Source organism: Neopsephotus bourkii, unplaced genomic scaffold (genome assembly GCF_033783945.1).
Source record: "Neopsephotus bourkii isolate Nb327-2 ecotype Australia unplaced genomic scaffold, CSIRO-AGI_Nbou_v1 NB_335, whole genome shotgun sequence".
Taxonomy (NCBI): Eukaryota; Metazoa; Chordata; class Aves; order Psittaciformes; family Psittacidae; genus Neopsephotus; species Neopsephotus bourkii.
The window spans coordinates 281,387-291,938 of NW_026900841.1; the positions used below are offsets into that span (position 1 = coordinate 281,387).

Consider the following 10,552-nt stretch of genomic DNA (forward strand, 5'->3'; position numbering starts at 1 on the left):
GACGTTACCGTAGATGCTTGTGATGCCTCAGAGGACACCGATCCCTTCTGCTTTGTACCCTGGTGCAATCTTTAATTAAATAGTTAGTTAATAGAGCCACCTCAAGGTGAGTGCTTTTGGGTTTCTGTTGAATAACGTGTCTGTGTGAGTTGCAGCTTGCCTGCTCTCTGCACTGCTCCCACACAGCGTCACTGGCACATGTGCCATAGTGACACACAATGGCTGAGAGGGCAGGCCAGAGAGTAAAACCAGTATCAAAATCTATCCTGCATCAGTCCAGGATTTATGTCGCAGCAAGGATTTCTGGCTCTGAATTCTGGGAGCTCATCCATCAGGAATACCAGGGAAGAAGGAAGCTCAGGGCTATTCCCCCAAGGAAAGTAGGAGCGAGTGAGTACCTCGGTGGGAAGTTAGGACAGCACAAGGTGAAGTGTTTCTGATGGAGGTGGTGGGTTTCTGAAATGCCCCGAGCACTAGGGAGCTCTCACCTGGAACAGTCTGTGTCACTCACAGCCACACGTTCAGGAAAGGCCAATTTAAACTGAGTTCACAGAGGTGCTGCTGAGGGACTGGCAGAATGTGCCTTCGGAGGAGAGGAACTACAGAGAGCTCCCCGCTGTGTAGCCCTTGGGGCACGTGCTGAGGCAGGATCTTGTTTTGCGATCACATCTGTCACTGTTCTTGGATCTCAGAAGTAAATACCAGCACACAGAACCAGCATGTTTAGCTCCAGAAAAGCACTGAAAGGACACCCAGTGAGTATAAGGGGGCACTTTGTGCTCTTTTCTCCTGTGTGGCTTAACTACCGTTCTCTATCATTTATTAGATTAGTAGGTGACATGAAAAGGGTTTTGGCCACGGTCACTTTCTGCAGCCAGTGAAAAAGCTGTAACTGGAGACTGAGTTGGAGTCAGGCAGTCACTTGGGGCTGGGAGGAAAATGGGCCTGGGGTGACTCTGCTGGTGTCTGTGGGGCAGGGATCATTCTCCTGGTGGAGACACAAGGGCAGTGTTACTTTTACAACCTGAGTACAGGAGCTCAGGTGGGCTTGGCAGTACAGGCTGGGGTATAAGATACAGTGTGAGTGCAGAATGGCAGAGAAGTTGGATCTGAGACACCCAACACCTTTGGCATTTCACTTCAGCACACCCAGATGTGGTGTTAACACCACGGTGCAGCCATAGGGCTGAAGCCAGGCTGCAGCAGAGGTGTGAGGTAAGTGCTGGACACCTCTCAGCTCAACGCTAAAGATCCTGCCTTACAAAACCAGCCACGATCCAGGCTGGGCAGGCAGGGCTGGGGCCGAAATCCAACTGCAGATGGATTTCCAGCAGCAACAGCTCTTGTGGCTCTGAAGGGTTCAGGTTACGTCTCGTTGGTGTGAGGGCTAGTTTCCAGCACCGGCAGCTGGAAATCTGTCTGGAGCAGGTTTGGGGATGTGTTCTTTCCTGCCTTAATTCTTCACTCTGTTTCTCAAGATGGTTCACTGACTGACCATGGCTGGGCAGGGAATGACCACGTACAACATTGCTGAGGCAACGTGGAAGTGATAGCTTTGTAGAACTGGAGTTTAGAATTCCATGGAGCAAGGAATTTCTTCAAGCTCCCAGGGCTCGAGGAGAGGTGGAAGACTGATCAGTGACCTCCTGGATAAGAGGAAGGGTACCAACTGGAATGCTCTGATGTTCCCGCAGCACCTCCCTCTTCCCACAGCTCTTGTTTTCTCTACCCTTCCCCTCAATTCCCCCACAAAAGCCGCAGGCGCTGCTTTCCTGCCCTTCCTCCGCTAGAGGGCGGCACCGCAGGGCTCTCGCCACACCCCCCCAGCCCCCGGCAGCCGCTGATTGGTCTGTCCAGGCAGGGCCGAGCGCCCCGAAGGGTAGAACTGGCCCCGGGGCGCGGTACCACTCGCAGCCGTCAGGGGGCGCGGTGGTAGCAGCACATACCGTATGGTCCTGGGCGGAAAGCGGGAGGCCGTGTGGCGACCCGGGTCCTTTGTGGGGCAATTAATGATTTTATGGTCCCGTGTGAGGCGAGTTCTGGTGGTTTTGCCATGAGAGCGGAATAGACTCCACAACTTCGTTAAAGTTGCAAAGTAGGTATGCTTTATTCAGCTGAAGACGCACGGGGGATTGGTCCTCCAAAAGTCATGCGTCCCTCAGTGTTGTTTCCCTCTACATTTATCCTCTAAAGTTACAAGGTTGCACAATACGCCTATACATATTCATATTCTATCCCCGCTTCGTATTATAATGACCTAGAAAGTCCTCTGCGCCTGCGCAGTGCCCCCTCTGGTCATGGGCAGGGGTCTCAAGATGAAGTAAATGAGTCTTCCTCCTGTGGGTAGGGGTCTTCAAGATGAAGTAAATGAGTCTTCCTCTTCTTGAACTTGTCACCTTTTAGTCTTTACACATATGGCCTTAGGGTTTGGTCGGTGCCCCAGCCATAAACCATCTGCTTCTTCCTGTATCCGGCGCCTGCTTTTCCTTATCAATAGCTACTTATCATTATAATCAGGTGTCTGCTTATCAATACGACCAGGTGCCTGCTTTTGCTTATCAATAGGACTTGGTGTCTTTGTTCTGCTTAGTAAGCACTTACAACAGACAATACCTTGTCTAGGCAAGTAAATTCCTCTAACACGAGTAAATTCCTCTAACGCAAGCAAATTCCTCTAACCCCCCTGTACAACCCCCCTGTACATCGGTCAACCCTCTGCATCAGCCACATCCCGCAGACACGTTCTCTGGCTGCACACAGAGCGTTTCCAGCCCCGCACAGGCCAGCACAGTTTGGGCTGTGGGGGCTGGACATCCCCGCACAACTGGGCATGACCTTGGCATCAGAACCCCCAGCCTGGATGAGTGAGCTACTGCCTGAGATTCCTGGGGGATCTCCAAAGAGCGGGAGCAGAGACCAGGGGAGCTGCTGCTCATTTAGTGCCCGATGCCGGTGGCTGGCCAAAGGCACTCAGAACTGCCTCCCCCTGCCTTTTGCTGCTGGGTTTCTCCGCGGCTGCCTCTGGTTCCCTGCCCTGGCTGTGGGCTCGCAGCTCCTGGTGCAGTCCCTGGCTACTTTGTGCTCCCCAGCTCTTTGTTGCAGCAACTACCCGGAGGACAGAACCCTGCATCCTGGCCCTGGCTTTGGTGGAGCCCTAAAACTGGCTGAGTGACCCCAGGTTCACACTCCAAAACCATAGCACTTAATCTCTTTATGAGCCCTAAATCTGGTCTTTTGACCCACAAACCTCAGTATTTTAGTGGACTTTTTTTTTTTTTTTTTTTTTTTTTCCCCTGTTAGTGCTAGAGCTGGCCAAGGAGTCTGGTATCAAGTACCCAAAACTCAGGACTTGGTCCCTGAGCTCAAAGCTGGCCAAGTGATTTTGAGCCCCCGAGTGCAGGACTTGGTCTGTGTTTCTGAGCCCCAGCATCAGCCCAATGAGTCGCCTCATGTCAAGACTTCCATACACAGGACTTCATTTCTAAGCTCTGAACCTGGCTTTTCAGCAGCAAAACACAGGACCTGGGCTCTCTTTGAGCCCTGCAACTGATCACGAGCCGGGCTCGACTCCAACATGTGGGGCTTGGTCTCCATTTCTGAGCCCCAAATCTGGCTTCCTTGACCCCGGTTTCAAGCCCCCAGACCGCAGAACCCGGTCTCTGTGTCTGAACAGGAAGCAGCCCCAGCAGCCGGTTGGTTTCCAGAATCCAACGCCCAAGACTTTATTGGTCAGCTCCGAGCCCAGGCTCGGTCTCCGGTCTCCGCTCCCAGGACCCGGCCACGTGTGCCGGAGCCCAAGTGCCCTCCCCGCGAGCAAGCCCCACGCTCTCGGGAAGCCCCGGGCAGGTCCGGAGCCAGTTTCAGCCCTGCGGGGCTCGGAGCCCTCTGCAGCCACGTCCTGGGAGCACGGGGCTCCCCGAACTCGGGCGCGGCTCTACTGAGCCGCAGCCGCCGCTGGAGCCCTACAGGCCCCGGTCACCGAGCCCGGGAAAGGCAGGTGACCTACAGCCGGCGAGGGCACGAGCGCCACATTCCGTCTGTTCGCGCTTTATTCCCCGGGACCCGGAAGCCCCAGCGTCCCCGTCTGTACCACAACCACCGGCCCCCCCACCGGCGCAGCTCGCGGCACACTCCCCCCCCCCTTAATAGGCATCGCCCCGCCCTCCCCCTCCTTTTAGAGATGGAACTCCGTCCCCCGCCGTCCTTGCCCCGCCCCATAATTTCACAGGTCGCGCTCGCCGCTGGGGTCTTTTCGGGTCCTACTGCTAGCCTGCTCGCTCATACCGCCTTCCCCTGGCCTCCCCGCAGCCCCGTCACCTGCAGTCGCGGTCCCCGTACCCGGCGGCGCGTCTCTCCTCTTTCTTTCTTCATTCCCGGGCAAAACACGCGGAGCTGGACTGAAAGCTCCAGCCAAAGTCCCGGCAACGCCAGCTCCACACCGGTTTCCACCACCACCGCTCCTCTCTTCCAGTTTAACGCTGGCTGTGGCTCTCGGCAACGGCTTCTCCCCGCGCCGTACGGCCACACCTTCCACCGGCACCCATCCCCGCCCCTCGCGTCAGCCGGAGCCCCACGGCGCCAGTTCTGGGCAGTGACCCTCGTACGAAGCTCCCCGAGCAGCAAAACCGGGCGCAGCCCCAGCTCCGGCACCGACGGACGCCCCGATGCTCCCGACTGGGCTTTGTGTGCCAGGAGCTGATGCCGCTGCAGCACGGCCCCGGCCGTGCGTGGACAGCTGGGAAACGCGTTCCCTGCTCCCAGGAAGGACCGGGAGGGGTCCCGCCTCGCTCCCCCATCACATCACCCGTATGTCTCCGGACACAGGTCACACAAACACTAGTGAACCTCAGAACCGCTCTGCAGCACCAGCTCCGCGGCCTCGCGTGTCCCGAGTCCCTCAGCTCCTCGGCGCGTTGCCCGGGGTCCCGCAGCAGGGTCCCTGAGAGCCGTGTGACGAGCCAGCGTCCTGGGCCGAGGCACAGCCCACGGCGGCTCCTCAGGGATGATGGGCGCGAGGCGACGCTTTCCATGGCCAAACACAGCAGCGAGGAGCCTGCTCGGCTCAGGCTGCTCCCGCAGCCCCGGCACCAGTACCTTACTTTGCTACCTAAACCTCCATCTCTGGTTTACCTCACTGGACAGCACTCTCACGTGGCCGACAAACCAGCTCCCTAAGTCCCAGTCTCTAGCCGCTGCTCCTAAGCCTAGTGTGTTAGGACGAAACCAGGAGCTGGGCATGTCCTACCCATGGTGCCGTCCGGAACAGTGCCACCAACACGGACATCCTCACCACCTAAAACTCCATCTGTGTGAAACCTCACTGGACAGCACTCTCTGGTGACTGAGAAACCAGCTTCCAAAGCATGAACGTCCAAACCCTGATCCTAAGTGAAAGGTGCCAGGACAGAAAGCCGATGCTGGGCATGTCCTACACATGGTACTCTCTGGAACAATGCCACCAACATGGCAATCCACGCCTGCTTGGATACCTAAAACGGTATCTGCTTACTCCCCCTCTGTAGAGTGCTATCAGGTGTCCTGGAGAACAGCTCCCAAAGTGGAAACGCCTCCAGCCCCTGCTCCCACACCTAAGGTGTCAGAAGAATATCCTGGCACTGATGTCACCTACATGGTGAGATTAGGAAGAGTGCCACCAACATGGGAATCCACCTTAGCTGGACTGGGCTGGCCTGGGCACTTTCTCCGCTATCAGTTAAGATGAAGTTCTTCCAAATGTACTCTTCTTATGTCTCCTGTGAGATAATTTCTTAATTGCTTTTTGTTTTCAATATAAATTCTTTTCCTCGGAAAATTAAGACAAATCTTCTCTTCGCCAGCTGTTCAGAGAAGATCCAGATTTGTTATTCATTCACATGACATACCATGGTTTGAATTTTAACACACTGAAAATTATTTCAACCATCAAGGCTGTGTGAAAAATGAAGAAGGGAATGAAGATTGGTTTGATGCAAAACAGAACTTGACAGTAGCAAATCCTTCAGTAACAGCCAAAACCACAAAAAAGCAACAAGAAGAACAAGACACAGCTGATTTAAGAGGTGAGGTTGTGTGCTTTAAGCTGCTGTACCTAATAATGGTGTGTGTTGGTTATTTGAGTATTGTGATCCTTCCACAAGCATAAATAAACTTGGAAAAAATGCTAGCTAGGTTTCAGATTCTTTTCCATTGACTTGCCATGAATCCTTGTACAGCTATTCAGCTCCCTCCATCCACAGTTTTCCTTGAAAACTTCACTTACAGTGGTTAAACTAAATTTAGTTGATGTCCAGCCAGTCACCTAGCTGGAAATCTTTCTTTTTTAACCTGTTCCTTCTTTTTCTGCTTCCTTCTCCACACTGACTTCTGAACAGGGAATGGTCTGTGTTTGGATGCTTGGGTCCCAGTGGTGGGCATAGTTAGAAGTCCCAGTCTGTTGAAAGCAGAGATCTTGTGGGGACTTGGAGTACACTGCCCATGCTTTAGCACTGGTACCTGTTAGTTCAGACCAGTGTTTTCTCTGGTTGTGCCTCTTCTGCCTCTTCAAACCTCAGAGAACACTCAGGAAAAGCAGATCTCACAAACTGAACTATTCTGCTTCTCAGGATGCTTGTTTTCTGTAAGAAGATACTCTTACAGGTTTTTAACAGGTTTTTCATCTATGCTTTCTGAAATCTACTGAGATGTTAGCTTGAGCTGGAACAAAAATAGTAACACTTTACTTTCTCACATTCATTGTTAGAAGCAAGGAGTGGAAATGAGTATTCTTTTGTTTGTGTTGATGGCCTAAATTCCTCAGTGTCAGAGGTACGTCCTTATTTACACAATGCAGTAATGTCTTGCCTCTTTCTGAATTCTTTCATATCATACACTTGCAACCACATATTCTTCTATTTTGTAGGCTGATCTAAGATCACATTTCCAGAAGTATCATATTTGTGACATTCTTGTATTTGCGGAATCTAATAACTGCAGGTATATTAATGGAAGTTTTACTTGTTTCAGATTATTTTTTTTTTCTGTCAAAGTAAGCAAATCATGGGAGAGAGGACATAGTTGTTCATTCATTTCAGTAATTAACAGAGATATAGATAGGTCGACAAAAGCTTATCACTGCAGACAGCTTTTCACCTTATGAGAAGCTGAGCCTGAAATTTTCTGTTGAGTTTAATGGAGATACAGTTAATGCTCAAAAGCTGAGAACCGTCATGTGTTATTACCAAGAGTAATTTAATGTGCTTTACTTAGTTTCTTTTTTCTTTTTTTTTCTTAAATTTTATGCCATAGATGTGCACTTATTTCCTTTGAAGACATTAGTAAAGCCAAGTTAGCTGTAGAGGAAATGAACCAGAAAAAGATAAAAGGAAAAGAAATAACTATTAAAATTGTAAATACTGTACCAGAGAGTAAATATGTGGTTTCCCAAGTGCTTAAAAATACGCTTTTGCGTGACATCCAACCTGCTGAGGAGAGTCAGAGAAATGATCAAAGTAACACACTCACTTCAGCCTCCAGTGCTGTGGAAGCCCCCGTCACTGCTTCTGCTTCTGAGAAGATAACTTCTTCAAAAACCTCTTGCTCTACACATGTACCTGCAGAAACAAAGTGCCCTGATGGCAAACCATCTACTGAAGATCCTTATTGGCTCGAAGTTAAACAAAAGGTAAATAATTATTGCTAAGGATCCTTCACATGGCAAATGAAGAGCTTTAAAACTTCTTGTAACATGTTGCATATGTATATGCATATTGCATATGCATATGTATAGAGAATGATGTTAGGATAGGAAAACATACTACGTGTCATTAACAAATTCCTGGCATGCTGCTTCAGAAGAGTGAGAGCACCAGTCATGTGCTTCTGCATCAAACTCTGATACTCCATGTAGTTTTTCTTAATCCTAAACCAGCTGAGAACCCAGTAATCTGCCCTGAGTTTTCATCCTGCTTTTCTCCTCTTCTGAGTTTCCCCTGGTAACGCTTTTTTAAAGTGAATGTCTTGCAGTGTTATACAAGAAAGATTTTGGGATACTGGAGGGGCAGCTATTGGGGTTTTTAATATAAATCTAAGAAACATCTCTGTTTAAGTTTAGTATTTTATATTTGCCCAGCTTGGTCCTTGGAGGATAAGGCAGTTAGTAATTGCTGGTGTTGCTTTCATAAACTAGATAGATGTGCTACCTTTGGGAATTTAGCTTTTAAACTTGCTAGTCCACTGGGAAATGTATATTTGATCTAATTCAAAGTAGTGGAAACGTCAGTTACACATAAATGCATGTAGTAGTTGTATTTCTAATACATCATCTATCCAACCCAACCCATTCTATGGATAATGTGACTGGTTGTATTAGAATAACTTATTGAGCTGAATCTGTATCTGTCATTTTTTTCTTTCTCCATAACAGGAATATTTATTAGTAGTAAAGAGATGTATTACTTGCAAAAATGAGTTAAATATTGTACTTAGTTGATGCAATTCCAGGATACTGGAGAAAACTTCCTGTTTAAACCATCTCCCTACTCCAGTAAGTCACATGATGTCTTTATTTTATCTGTTAATTTGAACTTGAGCAGTTTTACCAAATAATTAACAAACTTAGAGGACTTCATCCACAGGCCAGCAGGTGGGAGGATTTGGATTTCCTTTCCGCCCTGATTTCTAATGGATCAAATATACATGGTCACTAAGTCCTAAATGTATTGCACAATGTGTTAAGTAAACAGTTCTTTCTTTTATTCATCTAGAGGCACAATTTTGGCTGCTTTGCTGGAGGTGAGGGAAAACAACAATGGTATCCTAAGTGGCTTGTCCATCAATACCATTGTGGCAAGGACCTCTGCCATTGTAAGGAAACCCAGTCAGAAGTGAGAAAAGGCATGTAAATAAGTGGGTATTCTAGCCTACAGAAATACATTGAAATACCTTTCCCCCTCTCCCCAAATTTGTGTAGCTGTACAGCCTGACTAGATTAGTAAGTAACTTAGTATAAAGCTCTGAAAGAAGGATGTGAATGAATCCACGGAAGCAATAGCTTCTCAGCATCACTTGCTGTTTAGCAGAACATCTGTAAACAGGCTGGCTTGCTAGCTCTGTGCACTTTTTAAGTATACTGCTGGGCTTATTATGTCAACTATGGTACTGATTAACTTAGTGGAGACTATCAAACATATTCTGTACAAAGCTGACACCTAATGGCCAGTCCTTGCGTAGCAGTTCATAAAAGTAACCCCGCAGAGGCTCAATTTTGGTTTAAAACTTGAGGATTTCTCTGTGATGGATGAGTTCTGGAGTAGAAATCTTAACAGAATAAGACTGTATTTCTTTTAGGTTTTTTTTTCATTTTAAAGGACACCTGTGATGACACAGCACGGGATGCTGCAGGAAGCTGCAACAAGCTGAACATGCTAAAAACACAGCCCAGAATTCCAGGGATATACTCCTGCAGAAGACATCCTGGAGCTGATGCTTGTTTCAGTCTCCTAATAAGCCTGGTATTCTGCTTACTTTAGGGCTGCTAGCAGTGCCACTATCAGGTTTCCTGCACTGTCCCGGATGTTCTTAGCAATGCTCCAGCTTCACTTTTGCCTACAAACACAACCTGTACAATATTCATTCTTCCACGTTGCTTCCTCCCCAGACTGCATCAAATTCTTGACACTTTGATTTTAGTCTCAAAGCCCCTGTTTCGAGGATGTCAAGGAGTCAGTCTGGCTTTAATCAATACCACCTCTTCCAAGATGAATAGCATTAAGTTTTACATATCTGAGTATCTTTGCCACCCATTCAATGTAGCTTTTCAGACTGAATTCTCTAGGCAGATGCTTGCGCACATGTTACTGTAGTGCACAAGCAAACCACAACACAGCCTTAACTTGACCAGAGCTGCTGTACATTAGATACGAGAACTGTACTAAGAATAGAGTGGTTCTGCCCAGTAAGACAAAACAGGAGCTTGGGCTAGAAAAGCTTCCATAGACGCATTAAATATACAAATGGATGCTTATAAGTCATTAATCTCAGTCCTTGTCAGAAAAAAAATGACTGTAGATTGTGTTAGATATGCAGAGGCATAGGACAGGATTTTACATACATAGTGATGAAAAGCATGAAGGAATCTCAGCCAAGATGCATGTCTGTCTGAATTCCTTTTGAAGGGATTAGTGTGACACAAATTTGTTACTTTGCCCATTGACTGCCCTGTGAGCTTTTACAGATGCCTCTCTGAATCAACATAAATTTGACAAAAGAGAACTCTGTATTAATCCACTGACTTGTCCAGGGCTGCAGATATGGATGTACACTCATAAAATCTCACACTTGGAAATAGTTTTAGTTACTAAGGTTTTAATGGCCTCGAATGTGTTGTGCTTTCCCTGTCAAATGATTCGTTTGTTTTAAATGGTGTGTGGGCTTTATAGTCATAATTATTCCTATGATAGCATTTTGTTCTCTGTTGCTTTGCTAAAGAGATGCTGACCTATAACAATTTTTACTTTCCTCAAGAGGAGGCTGTGAGATAGCCAAGTCGTTAGTAAGTAATGGGGAAAAGAATTCT

General features: G+C 48.1%; 1 protein-coding gene and 2 long non-coding RNA genes across 3 annotated transcripts in view; 1 reads left to right on the forward strand and 2 right to left on the reverse strand.

Annotated features, from left to right (window-relative positions):
* LOC133209409 (uncharacterized) overlaps positions 1 to 10,552 on the reverse strand; it is a 360,513-nt gene that overhangs the window by 138,734 nt on the left and 211,227 nt on the right. The window lies entirely within an intron of this gene.
* The window catches only part of UBE2F (ubiquitin conjugating enzyme E2 F (putative)), a 117,651-nt gene that overhangs the window by 5,051 nt on the left and 102,048 nt on the right, over positions 1 to 10,552 (reverse strand). The window lies entirely within an intron of this gene.
* LOC133209387 (uncharacterized) lies at positions 6,508 to 7,655 on the forward strand. Its single transcript, XR_009724666.1, has 3 exons — positions 6,508 to 6,804; positions 6,899 to 6,972; positions 7,285 to 7,655. It is a non-coding gene; the product is annotated as an uncharacterized LOC133209387 (long non-coding RNA).